Genomic DNA, 24967 nt, shown 5'->3' on the forward strand with positions numbered 1-24967 from the left:
ATCTAGGCCTAACCGCCATATTGATTTTCACTAAACTTGGTAGATATGTAGAACAGGACGCCTCAAGGTGACTGGAGAAATTTAACTCTAATTGGCAACTGGGTGGCGCTATAACAACAGAAAAACGCTTAAAAATGGCTAAAATGCAACCGATCGCTGTGGCTCCCCCTGTGGACCAATGTTGTTTTTTTGATGACAAGATCTATGGTTGACCCTTAAGTGGGATTAAGTACAACAATTTACTTACTGAATTATATTCCCGACAACACAATTTCTATGTATTTACATGATAAATAAATGTACTTTGCTATGACACTCCCACCCCCCTGCAGTTACTGTGTAATGGTACGGTCCATCTGACATGGGTCAGGTGTGTGGCGCGTAAAACCCACAAGTGCCACTGATGTAAGCATGTGAGGCGGACTGCTGCAATATTAGCTAAGTCAGAATGCCACACCAACAATCTGCAGCTACCAAAGGAAAGCCAGGGTACAGAGACAAGAAGAAAATGAAAAGAGCAGAGAGGCAATAACCAAATGTCTGGCAAAAAAAAAAAAAAAAGAGAAAGAAAAAGAAATGAAGAAGCAGCAGGTATGACAGGCGGAGCTGAAGGTGAGAAGTGAGGCAGACTAATTTCTGGTAAGAAAACCTGCTGCAGTGGATTTAAAGCTAAATTTTAAAGCTTTGTTGTCAGACAGGGCGACAAATTATGTTCCACAGTTACACTAAATTTTGTGGAGGGAAAAAGGGACATTACCATTTTTCAAAATAGTGTAGGCCTGTTTAAATATCTCTGCATACTGTGGTCCCTGAACAGTGTAGATTCCAGATTGAATGAATAAATAAAGAAAGAATATATATGCTCACTCATGATTTGATCTTATGTTTTAATACCGTGCAGTCAGTGTTTGAATGTTTGATTTTACTTTTCTCTTATCATTCATTGGAGGGCTTTCTTTCCACCCAGGACACACGTGACTACCGCTGCTTCTCAGCTTAAGAAAATAAAGTCTTTACACAGAGTAGATAGAAAATACATCTGGAAATATGATTAATTAGATTATATTCGCAGGAAAATGTTGCCCCCCCACCCCCCTTTACCTTACCTCCGTAACTTTACGTTAATTATGTAACTGTACATTAAGCACGTGACATCATTTGTTGGGTGCTAATTCGATATCATACAAACTGTTGCGCATGCATTTTTCGTAAGATATCATACAAACCGTTTAGTAAGAATATGCAGCAGCACTCCACTGAATAAGCAAACAAACAAAAATCATTTTGTCTCGTTTACTTTGCAAAATGCTGTATTTTATTTTTTCTTTTGGTTTCCTTTACTTCACTATGAGCTTTAGGTGTCGTCATTCGGCTGGTTGTGCAGCATCAGCATCACCATGGAAACAGTTATTATTATTACTATTGTTTCTGCCCTAAAAGATAGAGAGAATAGGTAGTTATTTAATAATCCAGAGGGAAATAAGGCACCCAGTAGCTTTTTACACAATACATACAAGACACAGATACAGACAAGGATGGAAAAAAAAGGTAAAAAGAATAAAAACAAACCAAAGTGAAATGATAGACTAGTCCCAGGACCACAGAGAGCTGTTACTGCAGTAGATATGATGGTGGTGCAAATTTGTGATTGACAGTGCAGGTACTGCAGTGTAAGGTGATTATATTAATGTGTAAGAGCAGTGCAGGAGTAATGAATACTTTGCTATGGGTAAAAAACTGTCATGTCCCAGTTACTGTGAGCACATGGGCGTTGTTTATCTGAACAGGTTTTCAGCTTGGCAGTTTTGGACCTTTATTCCAGCGCCACTATAAAACATGACGACAAAAGGGATACAATAAAAAATACTTTACTGCAGCTCTCCTGGTCGTGTTAAATCCAATTCAGCTTCGTCAGTTTTATAACAGAAGTTGCAGAAGGTAATCGTATCCTACACCACAGAGCAGAGTGTTGCTTCAAAGTCATGTGACACTTAATGCTCGCACAGACACATGCATGCATGATACATGTTATGACTTAAACATTAACAGACATTAGCAGCTTCGCTCCTCGCAGCCTGTCAGGTTAGATAAGGCCTCACTGGATGTCTTTGGGACTGGGACTGCAGCAAGTTGTACTGTATCTATGTTTTAAATACTATTGACAGCCTCAGGAGAACACGGTGGACCGAGGTCCTTGAGGAGAGATGGAGCTCACACACAGACACACACACACATGCCAACACAAAGACACACTTGTACATCAATAGATGTGGCTTGATCCGAGTTGTTTCATGTCTGCTCCAGGGACTTTATCGCCAGTTATCTCTCTGGTGCTCTCTGTCTCCTGGATCAAGCAGGTTTGCCTACACACAGCCACCTGTCTGAACACTCCTCTGATGAGATTACTCACACTGGGATTTCAGCTGTGTTGTTTTGTGCATGTGTTTTGATGTGATACTCTCAATGCTGCAAATGAGGGAGGACAGATGTCTCTGTGTGTTTCTGTGTGGATGTGGGTCTGACTGAAAAAAAATGAAACGCTGGATTTATTTGAAATGCAATGCCTGTTTATTACTATATACTCGGGGAATTCAAGGAAATTACACAACAGTGACTGGAGCAAATGCAAATTATTAGATTGAGTGCATTATGCACACATTCAGCTGAATGAATGTGTTCAATCTGCACATAAAGAAACTCACTGCATCTCATCACGCTTCAACCATTTGTTTAAGATTTCAAACATTCTCAGACATAAAACATAAGAACTCGTCTGCTATTCAAAGATACTGATTAGTGAAATACTTTCTGAATACGCTGTGATTGGATGCACATGCACTCAAGAGTCCATATTTTCACTTTGTAGTACTTGTAGTATAATGAGCAGTGCTGATGTGACAATGAAAGCAGACCGACACATTATGCGCTCACGGACAACCCCCCACCCTGACCCCTGCAAAAAATGATCTCGTAGACTTACTGTATCTATTATGAACGAGAACAAGAGCGATAGATTAAATCAACCTTTCACTTTTGGATATATAATATCATCACTTCGTCATTTTATCCCATTAGACATTTTTGTGAAATGTCATGATTGGCACATGAATTCTTGATTCTAATCATTTAATTTTTTAATTTTTCCAAGTGGACAGTTTTGAAGAAACTCCCTCAAGGTGTTCTTGTGATATCGCGTTCACGTGAATGTCAGTGACCTTGCAGCACATTCTCACTCCGACCTCGTCACATATTGATGTGTTTGGTCGTGGCCTTTTCACGCCCACATACGATGTGAAACGTACCCAGGGTGTGTTGGTTGTTGACGTTCTGAGACGCCGTGTCAAGTTCCGCCTGTTACATGCATTGTCTTCTTTCAAGATACACTTCTGTTTTCACAGGAAATTTAACACTTACATACAGTCTCTTTTTAAAATAAACACATCGGTACAACGCCAGGAATTGACGTTTTTTTCCCTTCAACTACAAAAACACGTGGTTAGGTTTCAGAAAAAAGAACAGGGTTTGGCTTTATAATCTTACAGGACGTGAACACCACTCTCTCGGGTGAAAGTCGGTGTTTGTTGGACCCACCCACCCCACTTGGACGTTGGCCGCCTTAACTTTCGTCCTCGTCCTGCTGCGTTTCCCCCTGATGCTGCCGGGCGCCGTTAAACTATAACGGCAACTGGTTGCGTATCATGCCGACATTAAAGAATGTCTTTTTTTGTTGGTTTCTGACGCTCCGAGTCACTGCCCAAGCGCCAGATTTCGACGACTTTGGAGTGAGACTGGGCTCGACCTTGACTTTTGATCTTCAACCACCAAATTCTAATAATGTCATACTTGAGTCCAAGTGGACGTTTGCATCAAATTTGAAGAAGTTCCCTCAAGGCGCTCTTGAGATATTGCATTCATGAGAATGAGATAGATGCACTGTCACAGTGACCTTGACCTTTGACCATCAAATTCTTACCAGTTTATTGTCCCTCAAGGCATTTTTGAGATATCGTGTTGACAAAAATGAGACTGAGGCAAGGTCACAGTGACCTATGACTTCTGACTATCAGAATCTAATCAATTGATTGATTGCTAAGCCCAAATGAAATTTGTGCAAAATTTGAAGACATTCCTTGAAGGCCTTCTTCACATATTGCATTTATGAGAATGAGACAGACGCAATGTCACAGTTACCTTGACCTTTGACCACCAAATTCTAATGACTTCATTGTTGAGTCCAAGTGGATGTTGGTGCCAAACTGAAGGGAAATTCCCTCAAGGCCTTCTTGACATATAATGTTAACAAAAATGAGACAAATGCAAGGTCACAGTCACCTTGATCTTTGCACATCAAATTCTAATCAGTTCATTGTTAAATCAAAGTGGACAGTTGTGCCAAATATTTCAAGCGATATCTCAAGGCCTTCTTGAGATATTGCCTTCATGAGAATGAAACAGATGCAAGGTCACAGTGACTTTAACCTTTGACCATCAAATTCCAATCAGTTTAATGCTGGGTCCAAGTGGATGTTTGAGCCAAATTTGAAGAAATTTCCCTCAAGGTGTTCTTGAGATATCGTGTTTAAAAAATGAGACCAATGCGAGGTCACAGTGACCTATGACCTTTGACCATCAAAATCAAATCAGTTCATCCTTGAGTTGAAGTGGACATTTGTGCCAAATTGTAAGAAAATTCCCTTAAGGTGTTCTTGAGATATCACATTCACGAGAATGACACAGATTAGGTCACAGTGACCTTCACTTTTGACCATTAAAATCTCATCAGTTCATTGTTGAGTCCGTGTGGATGTTTGTGCCAAATGTAAAGAAATTCCCTTAAAGTGTTCTTGAGATACTGCATTCATGAGATAAGGACAGACAACCTCCAGCCCCGGCTGTCACCAGCGTGGAGGCATAAAAACAAACAATAAAAGAAAGCAGCATGTGCGACTTTGCAAATTTCATCTTCTTGTTTCTTTGTTTTAAACTGCAACTCAGATGGCTTTTGCGTTTTCATTTTCTCTTACTCTAATGCTCTCCACGTGCAATCCTCTCCTCCATTTCTCATATGTTATGTCCCTGTGTTTGTTTGTTTTTGTGTGGGTGGGGCCATTGTGGGCGACTGCCTATGTCGCCTACAGGAAGATCCGCCACTGAATCAAAAGCTCAATTGGCAGTTACATTGCAGACATTTCATGCTTTTCAGCCTTGGAAGTATGAAACTGATTTTCACAAATCAGATTTAAAGCACTGATTTGATATTCGACTCAGATTTTAAGACATGTGTCTTAGTCTGGCGGCGCAAATCAGATTTCAGCCTGTGTTTTGTGTGTGGGCATGTACGGCGATGAAATGAGACAATCTAATTTGTTTTTCACTCAGAACCATTGGATACACCATGGAAGGAAACACTCATGAAGTAAACCTCAAAAACATCGCAGCTGTGTCAATTTTATCTGCAGATGAGAATTTGTTAGATAATTTCAGTAAAATGGGTTAAAATAAAAGAACAAACAGTACAATGTGAATAGATGTTTGTTTTTTACAGTATGATGTGATGATGTGGGAGTCATGTACATGTAAAGAGGATTTCATATCTTTTCATGTATCTCTACCTCAGTGTATGAGACTGTCAACCACCTATCATCATGTTAACACAGTGGGGGTGGTTGTACATGCATGTGTGCCTCAGTATGTTTTTACATATGCAAGATGTGTGTTGGTGTCTGTGAAATGGATGTATTTACAGCAGCCCCTCCACTGCCGCTTTCCTCCCGGGGGGATTTTTTCTTCCCTTCATGTCCATAAATACATGTCCACACAGAGAGCATATTTGTCTCTTCTTGGGCAGCGTTTGACTGGCAAGCAGGGTAATAACCTTCCAGCTCGGAGGGATTAGCAGCAGAATGCGAACGGCAGCTGTGACACATATGCATACATCATGCTTGCAGGTGCACGGAGGTTTTCACGCTGGCTGTTCAGAGGTGTGGAGAGGAGATCAGAATCGGTCATGAAGCCGCTGACACCCCATGTGGCAGAAATGTTTGATGAATTGATGCAGATATTGATGAAGATGAATAGATGGGGATAGTTATAGCGGTAAATTACCCCTCTGTGCCAGGTTGGAAATATTTTGTCAGACATGTTGGCAGTGTTTGTTACAGGCTGACTAATGCTGCATCTGGAAGTCATTTCCTTGTCACACTGTGCAGTGATAGAAAATGTAACATGATAAACTCAGAGATATCAGCTTTTGTGTGATCGGCGGCCACGGGTTATTATATCACATGAATTGGACTAATGAATAAGCCACAAGGTGTAAATAATGGAGGCTAGTCATGCACAGTTTCATCTTGTTAACAGCCTGGATATGTTAATCAGCCTGCTGCCATAACTTAAACACACAGTGACATAGTGATTTATGAACCATTAACCTGGTATGCCGTTTGCCACAACATGTGTTTAAGTGAAATGTCACAGCTTGTACTTTCATGTATTCATACCCTGCAACCTAACACTGCTGCTTAACTGGCTTTAAATATTTTGGATGTAAATTCAGATTTGTTTGTTGTCCTACAGTAAATGCACGATAATGTTAACGGAACTGTTCAACCTTTTGGCATGTGCGCTTATTCGCTTTCTCACTGACATGAAAAGATTGACACCACTTAAATATCTGGACTGTAAACATGAAGCTACAGCCAGCAGCCTGCTAGCCTAGCTTAGCAGTAGCGACTTGGGGAAACAACTAACTTGGCTCTGTTAAAAGGTGAGAAAAAGAAAATTCTGCCAACCAGCACCTCTAAAGTTCACTAATTAACATGCTGTTTCTTGTTAAAACTGCAAAAGAAGTGAAAATGACAGTGAAAAATAGATTGCTGTTCTCACTGATGGTTTTCATTGTGAATGTCGTGACTGCCAAGATTCCATTTATTTATTTATTTTTCACAAAAACCTGTCAGATACACACAATTATTTAACAAAGCATGCGGCTGGAGGTTGTTTTATTTTACCAAAATACAAAACCACATCAGTACAATATATGGTAATATGTAACGTCATACATCAGCACGCTGTCCACATGGAAGGCAACTGGAGGCAATGGCTTCCAACAAATGACTCAGAATTATGTCAGACCAATCAGATTTGGCTGTTAATTCTGCATACTCGACTGTTCGTTTTTTTCCAAATAAAGTTTTGAACAGGCTCAGTGGGACACACAGTGACAGCCTACACTGTAACTTAATAAACAATGGTCCATGGTAAATGGACTGCACTTGGATGGCACCTTTCTAGTCTTCCGACCACTCAAAGCACTTTTCACACTACATGCCACATTCACACACTGGTGGCCGAGGCTACACTACATGGTGCCACCTGCTACTCAGTAACCAATCACACGCACTCACACACCAGTGGAACAGCCATCAGGAGCAATTTAGTGTTCAGTATCTTGCCTACTGCAGACTGGAGGAGCCAGGGATCAAACTGCCGATCTTCCGATTAGTGGACAACCTGTTATACCTCTGAGCCACAGCCGCCCTGGCCGGAGCCAGAAGCTAACAATGGTCTCTTCCTGTCCAAAACAAATGGACCTGGAGATTTAAACCATGAATAAAGCATCATAAGTGCTGTATCATAGGCAACTGGACTTGCTTGAATTTCTTGACGTTCTTGACGATTCGCCTCTTATGCAAGAAGCTTCTTCAGCTCTAAAGGACTGGTGCTGAGTCGAGGGCTTTCATCTTCACCAGAGAAGACAAATGGTTTGAAAAAGACGTGAAAGAAACCATCTATGTCAAACTGAAAAGACCATCGTTAAATGAGGAGTTGGACTTAGACAACATTTATCACCCACCTACAATGTAGTCTTGGGATCCCCCACAGACAACTTCACACCCGTTCTCACCTGGACTCATCTAACCCTAACGACACACATGAAGGCTGGGTGGGTCAACGACTGACCTTAACGACTTCATAAGGGTTCACACCCACACAGGGTTTAAAGCTAAAGCCTGCGACTCTGCACCAGTCCTTCAGAACTGAAGAAGCTTCTTGGATGAAAGGAGAAACGTCTTCAAGAAACTCAAGCAAGTCCAGTTGCATACAATAAAGCACTAAAGATTACCATGACCTGGATGACTGAGAATCTTTAACAACACTGAATAAAGCAGTTTTACGTTACGAATCAGTGCTGCTCTGACACTGTTTGGCATGTTGGAAATGGGCCAGTAGCCCAGCACCTGCTAATACATGCTCACCTATTCTCCCCAATAACTTAAGATACAGACGTTCAGGAGGTTTTTAGCGGGAGCCAAACTGTGCTGACCCCTGTTCAGTCGCTACCATCTTGTGGACATTTTTGGTAGTGTTAATTTTTGTAAGTTGCGTTTTCCTCAAGTGTCACTATCCATCCTCCATGTTGTTTTCAGTAGAACAAAGAGCAGCCTACAGTGTTAATGTAAACTAATGTTCTCCTTACGTTTAAGCCTTGGAGTAGATGAATGTAATCTACACATGCTGGTCATTTGCTGCACGTCAGGTTATTAACTAACTGAAAGAAGCATGTCTGTAGAGGTCTATGTGAAGCTAGTAACTGTACGCTTCATATTTTGATGCTTACCTGCAATGTTAGCTGTGAAGAGGGGAGTAAAATTCATCCACATTAAAAGGCAGTTTGCTTTGTTTTATTACAGTAAGTTAATGAGCATTTTGTAGCTGTAAACATTTACATTGTCGCTGTGTTTCATTTATGTGTCCGCGGTGTGTGTGCAGGGAATCAATACATTTGTTTGTACTGTATTTTTCAGTTTTACAGAAAAAAACATCAGTAAAGCCACACTGCAAGAACACAAGTTTATTGGAGTCTCTGTTCACTATCTGTCTAGCCTTACTCAGATACGCAATCGTGAGGACAGAATACAAATTATCCAAGAGGTCTCTTCCTCTCTGAAGCAGGTGATTTTAACAGGTGGAAACACTGAATAAAGCAGTTTTATGTTAAAAAACAAAAATCTGTGTTTTTCCAACATTGCATGAAGGGGCTTCTAACTACAGTGGCCGACATGAAAACGCAAATGGCGCTTCCTAGAGCCAGTGTTCGGTTTGTCTGTTCTGGGCAACTGTAGAAACATGCCAATGCAACTTGTCAGTCTCCATAAAGGAGGACCTGCTCCCTTTGTCGATAAACAGCTCATTTTAAGGTAACGAAAACACGACAAGTCTTATTTTCAGGTAATTATACACCAAAGAAAACCTACTTACAATATTATGTTGCATTTCTGCCAATATATCCTCCTAAATTCTACACACCAGACCTGTAACGGAGAAATATGACATCGGTATTGATCCTCTCATATAATTCTTGTTAGACATTTCAAAATGTCAGACTATTAATTTTGAAGGTAATTCATAACAGTCAAATGACAAAATGTCAACACAGCAGTTACACCAGGTGCACAGAAGATAAAACAACAGAAATAAGAGGATGTGTAGGTACAAATTCAAATGTTTATCTGCTCAGAGGGAACACTGTGTGCAGAGGAGTGTATAGGGGCAAAAAGTATTACAAGCACTTATTGAGAAAAGCTTTGAAAACTGAAGTAATTAAATCCCCGGTGTACACACAGAGCTGCTTATATGAGGTCTGTGTCCATCATGTCCTTTTTGTCTTGCCTACTGCTGTTTCTCTGTTTGGATGCAGTTGGCATTTCACACATTCTGTCGTGACTTTCCAGACTGCTCTCCTTGCCATATTAAAATTTTGCAGTTTATTTTGACGATCGCAGCAGCACTTTGGTCACAGATGATTTGGCCTCTTCGGAGCCCCTTTGTAAATCAACTTGCTGATTACCAAACCTCTTTTATAGCTCATAAATGCTGCCACTTAGCGCTAATCCTGACTTACCTATTGAGCTAAATTTTAAATAATGATTAAGTCACTTCAGAATTAAAGTCAGTGCCCTGATTACAGTGTTTGTCTGCCTCCTGTAGTCTTATTATAGTGTTTGACAGTCACAAATAATGCACAACGCTGCTTTGCCCCTGAAAAGCAAGGGACAGCTCTGCAGGCAGCAACTTAAATGTATGAATATTTTAAGAGTCTTTGTTCTTAATATTTCACCACAACCATTGTTTGAGTCTGTGTTTGTAGCGTAATCACAAGATGACAGGCCGTCTTTAAATATACATGGGAACTATGCTCATGTAAGGTATTTTATTAAGGCTAGATCTATCTTTTGCTTCTAGTGTTGTCTCATTGGAGAACATGAGGAGACACACACCTGCTGATAACAACTTTAAGCCCAATTAGTCTTCTTTTTGTGGAGGCAGCCTGTGCTGTAAAAATGTTATAAATAATTAAAGTTCAATTTCCTCAGTTCACCTTCTCTGATGATGGGTAATTTACCTTTCGGCTGTCTGAACCAGCGCCAACACAAATAGTAAAAGATGCATGTTTATCCTCTCTTAGCCACACTGGCTGTCTGGTTGCTTCCACCGCTCATTAACAGTGACACAAAGTTCAGATGACTAATGCTAATTGGGCTTAAAGTTGTTATCAGCAGGTATGGGTCTCCTCATGTTCTCAAATGAGACAACACAAGTTTCTGTTTGGCAAGTGACCCCTGTTAGGATAAAGCTAGAATTAGTGGATAATTCATTCCTCAATTCATCAATACTGACATCTCTCCCCAAGGAAATGTGTTCATTCTGAAAATAAACATATTCAACAAGAGGTCACAATTAAATGTCCTGAGTGGGAAGATCTGAGTAAATCTGTTTAGATTGAAGTTGGGTCAAGCTGTGCTTTAAATCGAGCCTTTAAAACAAAATGTTTACCGGGCATTTCAGTTTTTGGCAAATGTTAATCAAAGAGGAGCGAGTAGTGCATTAATGAGAACTCCTTTCAAGCGCATATTAATATGCAGGCGGAGAGGACAAATAATGTATTGGAAATAGAATAAAAAACAGTGGTCTTGTTAATCATAATAACAGAAAATATCATCCAGTGACTACGTTGACATGCACAATAATATTCCACTATTCCACTGAATTTGCTACAGGTTATGTAAACAGCATATTTTAGTTTTGATATTCTGAATTAGACCTTTTTCCGAATGTATTGTATTGTTATCGAAGCACGTCATGTGTTTCAACATCCAGTTGGCTTGTAGTAAAGTCCACCAGTCGAGTCAAAATGGCTGCAGTCGGTGTGTTCGCTCCGTCCCCGCGGAGCCCTCTGTTTCCATCCTCATGGTGTGCCGGTGTAAGTTGGCTTTGTTTTTGTTCCTACCCAAAATGCACTGCGCTCTGCGTCACTTCCTCTCTTTGGTTCACTTCCTTTGGTTCACTTCCTTTGGTTCGCTGGATAGGCTGTTTGCATTTCCCACTATAAGCAAACCGCACCAGGGTTCACTTGCAAGTGAACCGAGACCCACAGTTTTCAAGCGGACCAGGGTTTGTTCGTTTCGTCTGCACCAGAGTTCGAATGAGCGTTCACACCACTCCAAACGAACCGAATTATCAGTGGAAGCGGACCAGGGTTCGTTTAAAGCGGACCAAATAGCGCCAGTGTGAATGCGTCCTAAGTCGCTAAATTTGTCCCTAGTTGCTTTTAGAAATTAAGTTGCTAATAGGGTCTGAAAACACTGCCTAAACTATCACACAAACTGTCATGTGAGAAGGTGCAGTTTGCTCTGTTGTCATGGTGATTTTATCCTCAACACTTTAAAGTAACACCAAATAAGCTGAAAGATGCTATAAAGCTCCTCTTAATTCTCTGTAGGTTCATCATCAGGAGCCACTCCTTTCACATCACACAGTCATTTGATCAACTGTTGACATAATCATTTTGATAAGAGCTGCTTAAAGCTCCGTAAAAAGCTAGAGAGAGGATCTTAAATATCTAAGGTCAAGAAAAGGCTAAATATTCTTGCTTAAACAAGATGAAACAATCCTTTAAACAGTGAGTGACGTAACAGGGTGTTTGTTAGCTGTTCAGGGTCACTTCTACTTTAAGCCACAAAGCTGCACAGCCCCATATGGAAAAGAAATAGAAAAAACTTCCATCACCTTCAGTTTATGTTTTATGTATTGTGCATCATATAAGGCTTATATGATTTACTCTTGAAAGTGGCCACTTTTGCATTTTTTTCATACAAGAAAATAAAAAGAATTACATAAGAATCATGTGAAATCTATGTACGCGGTATATAAGGAAAGTACATGTCAAAGTATGTTTTCCATACATGTTACATATAATTTTTGCAGTTTTTCCTATATGTCTGTTTTAAAGACATATGCTTTACATATATGAACAAATACCATTATGTATATGTTTTCTGTATGTAAAGTCAATATATTTTGCAGGGGAATTATGCTTTATTTATATGCTTTATATAAGCTCATTAAAGGTAAAGTTCCACTGATTGTCACACACCTGAGTGTGTGAAATTTGCTCTCCGCATTTGAATCATGTGGTGATCAATTCCAACCCCTGATGCTGAGTGCCAAGCATGGAGGCAATGGGTCCCATTTTTATAGTCTTTGGTATGAGGGCGGACACTCTACCACTAGGCCACTGAGCTGGTTATATGTCATTTAATAAAAACCAGTAGGCTATAAAAACATATATGAATATGTACCATTATATATAATTTTTTTGTATGTTAAGGGATATAATGTCATGATAAACTATGTTTTCTTTATGTATTTTCTATAAGAATTCTTAAATGTCAGCCTATGAAATTTGAAATAAGATTATAAAAAATACATACTTTATATATACGAATCTATACAGTCAGTTTCATATAAGTTTCTGTCATAAGAAACACATGAATATGACACATATGAAAGTGACAAGACTTAATTTGTCCCTTTACTACTGCAATTGGATCAAACTGTGTAACAAACTAGCAATGCACTACTACTACTACAGTACTGAAATTACACAACAAACAACAAACAACAACAAAGCTCAATTTAAGGGGATGCTTTACTTTTGGCATGGAGCTCTGTGATCTTGGCATTGATTGTGATGCCAAAGCTGGAGGGTTGGGTCCCTGCCACCTCTTAAGAGTTGCATCTACAGTATATACTGTATATATAACTATTTCTACAAGAATGGGATGAATAGTCTTTTTCAATCTCTGTGTTACATTGAATACATTCGACAGGGATTTTGAATATTTGCTATGTTGATTTAATCATTTTTCCTAACTTATTGGATATAATTGCTCCTAAAATGTTAAACAATATTACCCATGTAATAATTTTAGGAAAATTAATTAGTTTAGAAAGAAGAATATGATGCCTGGTTTTGCAAAAATGCTAAACTTAGCAACATTTTAACAGTCCTTTGTCATTACATGTTGAAAACCTGCTTTCAGTCAACTCATATGCTTTTCCCTTCAATTTTATTATCAGATTATGTTGTTTGTGGCACCACAAGTAAATCTTGTAAGTATTTTCTATAATACTTACAAGAGTTTAGTTTCACTGATTATTGTCCAACTCATATAAGTTTGATATGACATTTTTCTACTAAGGATATTGTATGTGGAATTACTGTCATATAATGTTCTTATAGGTACCCAAATCATACAAGTTTCATTTTGTACAAATTTAATAAGGATCTTATATCTGGTTTCACTGTCGTATGCATTACATACAAGTTTCAGACAAAAGAGATACAAACTTTATAAGATTTATCTATATCTTTTCCATATGGGGCCTCAAGACAACAGCAGTAATAATTCTTTTCCTTGATACACAGATTTACAAAACACTTGTGTTGATGGTCTCTTTTCTCTTTTACACAATGAGTGCAGGTAGGCGTAGAGCCATTCTCCTCTGCCGCCCACATTACAAACTCTTTGCATGTGCAGTTTATCAGTTTGGCTCTAAGCTTGGCGTACAGCGTAATTACATTTCACTGTGTCGTGTTACACAACTGCAGACATCAATTGGCTCATCCACAAACACATGCCTGACGAACAATAGGTTGGCTCACATGCTTTTCATGCTTCCTTAATTGTTTTGTGTCGCCTCATGTAAAATCCCCTTGTTGAATTGATATATTAATTAAATCTTTCAGTTAACAGCTTTAATTAATGCTAAATCATATTGTACGAAGGCATTAAGTCACCACATTCAACTAACAGTGACCCAGGTGTGAGTCGTGCCTTTTTAACTCTGTGACTTTGTGGATTTATGTTATTCATTTTTAATGGGTGAATTAATTTTTCTAGTTCATGTTTTATTTACAACGTTAGCCAGTTGGAAACAATGGCAGGATGTTTTTGTAAGCATCACAACTCTTCACACATTGTTACCCTGCGATCGATATTTGTGCAGTCTGACCTAAACAGTGGTGAGACTCCTGGGAGGGAAATGTCATACTGAGCATCAGCTCATTGGGTCAAAGCCAAATATTTTGTCAACTATTGGATAAACTGACATAAAATTTGACACAGACATTCATGGTCCTCAATGGTGGAAGAAGTATTTACTAAAAATATTCCACTAAAATGACTCATTATTTTAACTGGCTCTTGTTAGTGTTAGAACCTTATCTGATTAGCTCATTGTTTCTGATGCAATAACATTTAAGTTACTTTAAAGTTCTGTATGTAACTTTCAGGTAATCCTTGTTTTTTGTAGTGACACCTCTCTCTAAGGGCGCATTCACACCAGGGTGGTCTGGGGGACTCGGTTCGATTGGGCAGAGAATGCCGAAAAATTTCACACCTTCATTTGGTTCGGTGCACTTTCATACTGCACTTTCTAAAGCGGACCAAACCACCTGGACAACGTCACGCAGTTACAACAGCTGCTCGTTTGGAGGCAGTATTGCCCGACACAACCACTGACCAGGAAAAAAAAAAGCATGAGAAAGAAGAAAACCATTAAAAAGCATTGACTGGCCAGGACCGAAAACAGAAATCCATCTGCACTGCGTTCTATGTCACTTCCTCTTTGTGGTTCATTTCCTCTCTTTGGTTTGCTGGATAGTCCATTTGCATTTCCCACTGGAAGCGAACTGTGCCAGGGTTCCCTTGCAAGTGAACCGAGACCCCCAGTGTTCAAGCGGACCAGGGTTCGCACGTTTGTTTGAATGAGCCAGCAGCAGTCAACATCCTCTGTAGCTGTGAGCAGGCACCAGGCCCCCGGGAAGTGCTCTGGGCTTTGAAGCCAATTTTCATAGTGGCCAAAAACAGTGGAATCACAACTGCCAGGTCCATCACGTTATGCCATGCAGCCTGAATAGACAGACCTTTTCCCATTAACTTGCATGCACTAACGCTAAAGTTGGCCATTCAGCCGGCGGAGGTCACCCGCTTCAAGTCTCTCATGTGCCTGTTCTATGGGCTGCACAGTGAGGAAGTGATGTCAAACACCCCCGGATCATCAAGACCATTTTATACGTGGCAGTTGGCGTCATGCGCCACTTAGCAACTCTCATACGAATGATCAGGGCCCCGCGTTCAACGCTGTATCCAGTTCTTTTCATAAATCCATGGCGGGCACCTACATTGGCTACAACAGTAACTTACAAGAAACTGATTGTGATTGTTGATAGAATACCAGAAAATAGATTACAATCAAATTCAACATCAATCAAGATCAATATTTCACGTCAGTGTTTCCTCTGGGGAGGGGAGGGCACTAAAGTTATGATATGTTTGCACTGATCTCAGCCTGTGGACCTTTTTGTGGCTATCTATCCCAGTCACATTGGTGTGTGCCATCCTTCTTTGTTTGTCTGTTGTGCCGACGCACCCAAGACAAACTTTTTGTTGCCCAAAGAAGGCGCAGTGCCACAGCAGCCCTAGGACATTGCAAATATAAATACATCAAACTAACATTAAAAGGCTGCTACTTACCTGTAATCTGACAGTGACTCTTTTCAGATATCACAAGAGGAAATCTTGATCTAAACGATACTATATCATTACATAAAGTTAAATCTGTCTGTATGTCACACAAATACATGCCAAAAAGCATGCTCTGCCTGTGCAGCCAGTCCATTGCTATGCCAACAGTACTCAGCACTGCCTTTCTGTGACACCGAATAAACCCACCAATTTAGATTTCTGCCTGGCTGTTGTCAAGAATGTGAGGCCACATTTTGCTTCAGGTAAATTTAGACACAGTCGAGGTCATGCTGCAGTTCATTCAGTGCATTCACTTTTCTGTTCTGTTGTCAGTATGCATCTAAATTATAACTATATCTAGAGGTTTTATAACAACATGCGAGAAAAGCGTTACATGAACCTTTTGTTATATCATCCTATTGTGTTTTGAAGATACTGAGAGATTTAAAACAGATTTAATTTTCTGTTATTCCAAAGCAATTCTTTTTAATGTAATATCTACGGTTATATCATTTTACCACTTCCACAGCAATGCTTTTTCATAATTTATTCATCATTTGATCTTGTGTTTTCCTATTTCATTTATTCTGCAACGTTAGTTTCTGTTTTATCCAAACACTCAGTCTGTATCTTGATGTGTCTATTTTGGTTTTACTGTCCATAAATCTCAATTTTGTCAGTGAAGCGAATCTTAAATCCCTTGCGAGTCGGCCCAGTTGGGTAAAATCTGTATTTCCCATCAGAGCTGTTGTTATTTATCGTCATGGCTCCGATTCCTCGATGATCTTTGGTGTCATGCAGTTGTGAAAATGTGCTTTCAGTTGGCTCATGCGCCTCACACACAGCTGTGTTTGTGGAAAATGAAATCTTGACGCCACCTGAGCCTGGCAGATCCTCAGCTTCTGTTTATTGACCCCTGGCCACGATGTGATATTGTGGTGTGCTCATGGCCAGAAACTGCTGTGCAGAGTTACAGTAAAGCGACTTTTTAAGATGGTTTGCAGAGTATCAGAGTGCCATTTATTCTACATGTGGGCTGATAGGATGAAGCTGTTTAATGCCTGAAGACAGTTTTCAAAAAAAGATTCAAAGGCCCAATCCCAGCACACCCTCGCCCCTACCACTCAGCCCTTACCTCTCTGTTTGTGTATTAATGTCTAGGAGTAGGGTGTCCCAGTTCCTGGATAGAGGGGTGGGGTGAAGTGTTAGGGCTACACAGCCATTTAAAATGAGGTTTTTCAGAGGCACACTCCAAACCAAGTGAGTGTTATGAGAACTCATCTGCAAGATGGCTGCGCAACAACAAAAGAAACCCGCACATATATTTTACTCGTTAACAGATTTTAAAAACAACAGTAATCATTGTAATTTGTTTGTTCAATGTTGTTTCAATGTATTATGCTCCTTTTCTTTATTGAAAAGAAAAAATGTCGTAGCATGCTGCTGTCTGCCTAGCTAAATAGCTACCTATCTATTGTTACACCATTATGTCCAACATTGTGACATATTCTCCCTGTGATGACATATAACACCTGAAATTAAACTCAACTCCAGCATCAAAGTTGCTGCACTTGTTACCGCTCCTCGAACACACACACTGTAAAAGTAGTGGCTGAATCTAACGTATCGTCACCAATTGGTTTGTGGACTCCCATTCTGGGAGTTTGTCAATTGGGCCATCACCATCTTGGTTTTCTGGAGCCATACGTGACCATATTTTGGACGAGAGGCTGGCACTGTGGAGGAGCGAGGGGTGGATCTGACTTAAAAGCTGAGGACACTATCAGCAGACAACCTGTCACTCAAAGTGGCCCGCCCTTTATTACGTGTAATGTTAGGCCTTAATAAAATGTAAACGGATGAGTTATATAAAAATTCACCCGCTGTACAGTTGTCATAAATGTTGAGATTAGCTATAGAGACCAAAACTGGTTATTGTACCAGGCTATAAACATATTTATTTCTGCTCTACAGTTGGACATTTTAACATATGGGTCTATGGGGATTGACCATAGAGTGTATAAATAATGGACGTAGCTGACGTGATGTCACCAATTGGTTTGTAATCTGCTGTTCTGAAGTCTCAAGTTCGGCATTTTAGTCATTACCTTCTTGGTTGTTTTTGGAGTCAGCAGTGACCAGACTTGACTCTGTTTTGTAGCCAGCCTCAAGTGGCCATTAGAGAACTGCAGTTTTTGACACTTTCAAGTCGGCGTCATTTTTCAGCCCTTGATGTTGCCACTTGCTTTAATATTTGCCTGTTCTGGCAGGGTAGGAGCACAGGTTGCTAACATTAGCCTACGGAGCAACGCTACTTGCCTAGTAATGAAGCAGGGTTTATTTTTCATTTGATAACTCATTTGATCGATTGACAGCGTGAAACCTGAGTTGTGAGTGAAGTGCACATGTCCATGCTTTTTTTTCTCCATCAGATAAATGGATCACTGTCCATCCATCCATGATCTGTAACCACTTATCCTATTCAGGGTCACAAGGGGCTGGAGCCGATCCCAGCTGACATTGGTGAAAATCAGGGGATCCTACACCCTGAACAGGTTGCCAGACTATCACAGAGCTGGCACACAAGCCCTTTTTACAAAGAGATCACACTATAGGGCCGCTACAAAGTCCCTTATTTATGCTGCCTTTGCATTTTTACATAGACCTAAACAACAGCTGCATCACATCACTACAGTGTGTGACTTTAGATGCTATGCCGGCATGTGGAAGGAAAAGAGGCATGACAGGCGTGACAGTGTCAGCCTCTAGTGTGACATATAACATAGGTGTTGGCAGCATTTATAAACAATAACAATGGCATTCAAATGGGAATAACAGTCATTTACTGGCTCTGTTACATGGTTGTTGATCTCGTCCTCTGCTTGGAGGGTAAGGAACTCCAGGACCTCATTGTTTTCCCAATTTTCAGACATTTTCAGCTGCTGTTCTTCTTTGAGTTAGCTGCTAACTGCTATTAGCTGCTTTTTATATCTCTCGTGGGTGGGTTGCATACATAATGCAATGTCAAAACGTCACACCCGTCTCATCCATTGTCCCATCCTGTAAGCTGTCCCGTTTCGGCGCTGGCACTACCTCTTATGCTGGCTTAAAGGCAAGTGAAGACTATGTCCCCCATTCTGCGATTGTACCTTTTATACGGAGCAGCGAGGCGGCATAATGGCAGGAAATTCCCGCTTCGAGGACACCACGTAAAAGGGGCTACAGAGACAGACAACAATTCATGCTCACATTTACACCTACAGGCAATTTAAAGTCACCAGTCAACCTACCCGGTATGCCTTTGGACTGTAGGGGGAAGGGTATATGTTATTGTGATAATACCATTATTGCCAGTCATGCCTGTTTGCTAAAACCATTGCTGATGATGACGATATTGGTGTTGTATCAGGGTCATGAAGGTTTGTCCTGTTTCACAGGAGGAGATTTCAACCACTACCTCTCATAACTCTGTTCTGAGGGTCAAAGGGGCAAATGAGGTGTAGGGGTTAAAATAAAAAATGGGATTGGCCCAAACTGCAACACCAACAATGTCACAAACTGCACTTTTCATTTCTAGAGTAATTTAGGTAATTAGATTCATATTGCCAGGATGGTAACATGTAGAGACGTCATAAACTAAGGACGACTGACATTGGCTACGGTTACATGATGGCTTCTAATTCAGAATTAAATAAATCTGAATGAAATCATTCGGAATTAAAGTTTTTCCAGGTAGTTTACATGGGAAATATTCATTCCCAATGAGGGTTTACACGGGAGATCAGTTTAATCGCCTTTATTCAGGTCTGCGCAAGGTTTGGGGCAGGGAAGATTTCTGATTGGATAGGGGGCGGGGCGGATGTTACGTGTTTACGTGTACTGGAAGAAAACACTGTAGTCCTCGCTCCGGATAACAAGATGCTTGACGATGCCGTTCTTTGTGCCTTTTTCGGGCTTGTTTTGCTTATATTCTTGAAGCAGCAGTACGACAACAACCTTGTTCTGCTAATGCTTCGTCTGATTAGGAGGAGAAGAGAGGTAGAAGGTCGAAGAAGGGAGGTAGAAGACCGTGCTTTGGCGAATGGAAACCAGTGAGTGCAACGAGTCCGACTCCTCTATCTCAGCCTGTTGCTATGCGCGCTATATACGTCATCGCGCCAGAAGGGCAAGGAAACGAGCATGCGCAGAAAGACCGGAATGAACTTAAAGAGCAATGAGGGTATACAAGTGCGAGAAATTCTTTCATTCGGAATTAGAAATGGAATATTCCAGCCCCTTACATCAGATTGAATTTTCAATCGCATTGGCCAATTTCATTCCGAATTAGGTGTTTACAAGATCACTTTTAATAGGAATGAATGTTCATTCCGAATGAAAAGGGAATTAAACTGTCCATGTAAACGCACTCATTGACTGATTCATATTTAATAGTATAAAGCAACTATAATGTTGGTATATTAATATTTCAAATTACATTTTTTGTCTCAAACACTTATCTTGGGAAATAATATAACCACCATAATAGCAGAAATTCAGTTTCAATTAATAAGTGATATAGAAATAAACACACAAAATATTAGAAGCAAAGCTGCTCTTGCCTCTGCATCACTGTGAACACTGCCATCATGACTGCACACAAAGGACGCTTCACTGAATCGTGGCGCTGTTACATTGATTTATAGCCTTCTAATAGTGTCCAAGGAGAAAACAGGTTGCCTTGAAACAGGCATATAATGTCTGAAATTTTAACCAAAAAAACATCAAGCGTGAAGTGAAATGATTGCAGTTGCATAAGCTAAAGTTACACCAAGCAAACAGCTCTAAATAATTTGCCAGTCTTGTGGAAAGCCATTCTCATTTCATATGCTCATATTGCTGCTCTGTGCCCACTGCAGTTATCCTTGTAGCCTGTTTTGTCATTTACTGGAGATATTCATAGGAGACTCGTATTGCAGCTTTAAACAAGGGAAAGCAAGCCAGACTCACACCCCTTTATGACTGCATGGAGACCAGAGTGCAGCACAGCACACTTTGTGCATCTCGCTGAGCATGTCAGTCCGGTTACATCCTTTTTTCACATGACAGCGGTTCATAAAGCACCATTATGTGCCTGTATATATAAACCCTCCGTCTAACAGAGATGAATTTCATCATGTTGTGTATCATGTTTCCTTGCTGCAGCCAAACCTCCTTTTTTCTCCCTCTGTGTGTTTGTACACGCTGAGGACATCAAAGCCGCCGCCACCCGCGGGGTGCCACTGCACGTTTACTTAGTGCGCTGGTTTGTGTGTGTGTGTGTGTGTGTTTATGTGTGTGAATCTAGGCTAGAGATGTGCTGTGTGTGGTGGTTGATGTGTTAGGTCAGGGAATTACATGAATGACTAACAGTAACTGCTTGTCATGTCATGTGTTTTGCTTCGTGGCGTCACAGTATGCTAATGACAATGAGTTTCCTGCTGCATGATTCATCCCAGTCTGTATATTTCATGAATGTGACAGCAGATTGTGCCAATAACTGGCATAAGTAACTTCTAAGTGGGATAAATCTCATGCTGTATGAATATGACATACAGCCTACGTATTGTGTTTCAGCAATATGGATCATGTTTCAGCACACTCAGCAGCAGAGACAAATATCTATGTCTACATTTGTATAGAGATCAGGATTTAAGCTGTCTCTACACCTTGCTGGATCGTGGATTGGCTGCGATACAGGACTATAGGTGCATCCAGGTATTTTTATTCTGCATATAAAAACAGCTGGGTGGAAATGCAGGAATTCAAAAACAAAATGCAATATTAAAGACAGCCTTTACACTTGGTTGAGGTGGGCAAAGCTGGTGTATTTATAGAAGTAGAATGCTACAAAGTGCATTAAAAAACAGACTCTGCAACTAAATCATGAAGTATATGAAGCTTCTGCTCCACTGAAGAGGCAGACAAAAACATCTGATCTGTGTGAAGCGATAATGAGACTGTAAACTCTCTCTAATAACTACTTGAAGCAAACATAAATACCACATTTACATGATGTTTTGACCGTCGCTCTTTTAATACCGTCCTCTTGTTGCACCCTCTTCGTCTGTAATGGTTATAACAGCACCTGACATGACAATTAGCGCCACCAGCTTGTCTCTTATCTTGTCAATTTATCTTGGTGAACCAACTCCTAATGTCCGCATAACAGTGTTGGGCAGAAACACACACAACCCAATCACCAGAATAAAGGTTGGCATTGTACGTTTCGGAAAACCAAGGATATGTTACATTTGTACATTTATGATATGGATGTATGATGATACACCGATCAGCCAAAACATTAAAACCATTGGTGGGTGAAGTGAATAACATTGATCATCTTGTTACAGTGAAATGTTCTGCTGGGAAACCTTGAGTCCTGGCATTCATGTGGATGTTACTTGACGTATTCCACCCACCCGAACACTGTTGCAGACAAAATAAACCCCCTCATGGCAACGGCACTTATCGATGGCAGTGGCCCCCCAGCAGAACAATGCACCCTGCCACACCACACCACAGAAACTGCAAAGGAATGACCCGAGGAATAGAACAAAGAGCTCAAGGTGTGGACCTGACCTCTAAATACCCCAGATCCCAACCTGATCGAATATTTGAGGGAGGTGCTGGTGCTCCAGAGGTACCCCTGATCTATGGTGGGTCCTTCTTGGACTGGACTTGGCTCTGACCTGTTAAGGCATGGACACAGGACCTCTGGGGGGTAACCTTTGGTGTCCCTTTTGAGTCCTGTGGGTTGTAAGGTGGGGAACCAGCATGTTCCACAGATGTTTGATCAAATTGGGATCTGCTGAATGTGTAGACCAGGTTGATTCCTTGAGCTCTTTGTCACGTTCCTCGGACCAATCCTGAGCAGTTTTGTGGTGTGGCATGGCGCATTGTCCTGTTGAGGGGCCACAGCTACTGGGGAGTGCCGTTGCCATAATGGGGGGTGCCTGGTCTGCACTGGTGTTCAAGTGGGTGGAGCATGTCAGGTGGTATCCACACAAATGTCAGAACCCAAGATTTCCCAACAGACCATTACACTGTAACAAGATGATCAATGTTCCCTTCATTTGTCAGTGGTTTTAATGTTTTGGCTGATTGGTGTATGTGGCACAAAAAACACTTGGTTATGGTTAGCAAATGATCATGTTTTGGCTTATAATACCTGCTTTGGTAGCTACAAACACAACTGGATATGTCCCAAACTCTGCTTAAAAAGATCTTGCTTTTATTGCTTCAAACTGCTAGACATATCCTGAACTCTTGTTAAAAGGTACCCGCATTTGTCACTAGTAACAGAGCTGGACATGTCCCAAACTCTTGTTAAAAAATACCTGCTTTTGTTGCCACAAACTCTCTGGACGTATTCCACACTCTCATTAAAAAGTACCTGCGACTGTTGCTAGAAACACGGTTAGACAGTTACAGTTAGTTTTTTGTTGCTACAGACACAGCTGGACATATCCCTGTTAAAACACCTGCTTTTGTTGGTCTCCAACCGTTGCTGCTGTCTGCTGCTTGGCAACGGTCCTGCAGCCATTTAGGCACAAAACCACTTGGTTAGTGTTAGGAAATGATCACGTTTGGGCTTAAAATGCCTTGTTTGGTTGCTAGAAACATCGCTGAAAATGTCCAGAACTCTCATTAACAATTTGTTGGTCTCATACAGTGATCAGCTGTTATGTTTCAGTGTCATGTTGTCCACCATCCACCATCCATCAGAACAGGTCATACATACTGTATGAAACATACAAATGTAACACAGCCATGGTTTTCAGCAACGCACAATGCCAATGTCTTAAAGCCTTTGCACACAGAGTCTATTTTCTCTGCGTAACGTTTTTTTTTACTTGACATCTGATAAAAAAACATTACGCAGAGACACATTTCCTCCCCTGCTCCTCTCCACTGGAGTTACCTTCTTGGCCGTTGCCACTCTTTCCTCACGTCTGACATTTGGCAGTGCAGCTGAAGGGGCCAAGCTGTCCTCCCTCTCTGTCTCAACACTTTCACTCTCTCTCTCTCTCTCTCTCTCTCTGTCTGTGTGCTGTCCACATCCTCCTCATCATCATCATTATCCACCTGAATATTCCTATCTGAACTGTTGAAAGTCAGCTGTCTGAGTTATGGAACGATCCTCTGTCTTGTCACGGATATGTGTCCCGCCGCCACATTTTCGTCACTGATTCTTAGTCAAAAAACTCTCTAAAGCCTTTTAACGGAAGCTAAAGCCACAAAAACCTGTTCCAAAAACTTTGATGAGTGACAAAATTTCGGATGAAAAAAACGGACTGGTGTGCAAAGGCCTTTACTCTGGTGACACGCAATAATTAGCTTTTCCTTTTGCTGATATCTTAATTGATTTGCTTAAAATTTGTGCTGCATATGAATGTTAACCTATTTAGTGAGCACTCTTTTAGCTAGTAACATCATGGTGTTGACTCAGACACCAAACAAAATGATAAAAAAAATATTGGCCCTTTTGCTTGTTGACCTGCATGTAACCCAAACCATTTTTTGCGTTTGCTGTAAATACTATTAAAGTTCAGAATCTTACTTATCATTTTGACATTGCCTCATGTCCAGTAACCTTTTTGGAGGAAAGCACTACTAGCCCAGCAGTAGTGTATGCTCTTTTCAACAATGTCAGTCGGTCAGAAAGTCACATCCACTCTGTTAGACCACCACCTCCGCTGCCTGACAAAAATACATGCAGGAGAGGAAACAGAAATCCATTAAATACTCGATGCAGCCATGAACTCAGTCAGTACCTCTGCAGCTCTGAAACGTCCCTGTGGACTCATAAAGCCACTGACCCAGATGGCCACCAGGTTGCGGGGGGGCATGCAGTTATTTTGCGTCAATGTCAGCAGCAGTGTGGCTTCCCACAACGTTCGCGCTGTGACACACTTTAGGTGAGTTGTTTGTAGTGTGAAAAATCAGTGCCAAGTGTGGCAACATGGATGCTGTGTGACCCAAGTCCAGGTCCAGAGGGGGTGAGGGAGAGGGGAAACATGACTGAAGCCAAGCGTGCAGAGAGCAGCCTGGGTTGTGCGCAAGAACAACCTCTGCAT

At 40.8% G+C, this 24967-nt stretch overlaps 1 protein-coding gene and 1 long non-coding RNA gene across 4 annotated transcripts in view; one reads left to right on the top strand and one right to left on the bottom strand.

The window, feature by feature from the left end:
• Nucleotides 1-24967, top strand: part of tspan4a (tetraspanin 4a) — a 245619-nt gene that overhangs the window by 24855 nt on the left and 195797 nt on the right. The window lies entirely within an intron of this gene.
• Nucleotides 1-24967, bottom strand: part of LOC126394839 (uncharacterized) — a 212331-nt gene that overhangs the window by 20292 nt on the left and 167072 nt on the right. The window lies entirely within an intron of this gene.

The sequence above is a fragment of the Epinephelus moara genome, chromosome 1 (genome assembly GCF_006386435.1).
Source record: "Epinephelus moara isolate mb chromosome 1, YSFRI_EMoa_1.0, whole genome shotgun sequence".
NCBI lineage: Eukaryota > Metazoa > Chordata > Actinopteri > Perciformes > Serranidae > Epinephelus > Epinephelus moara.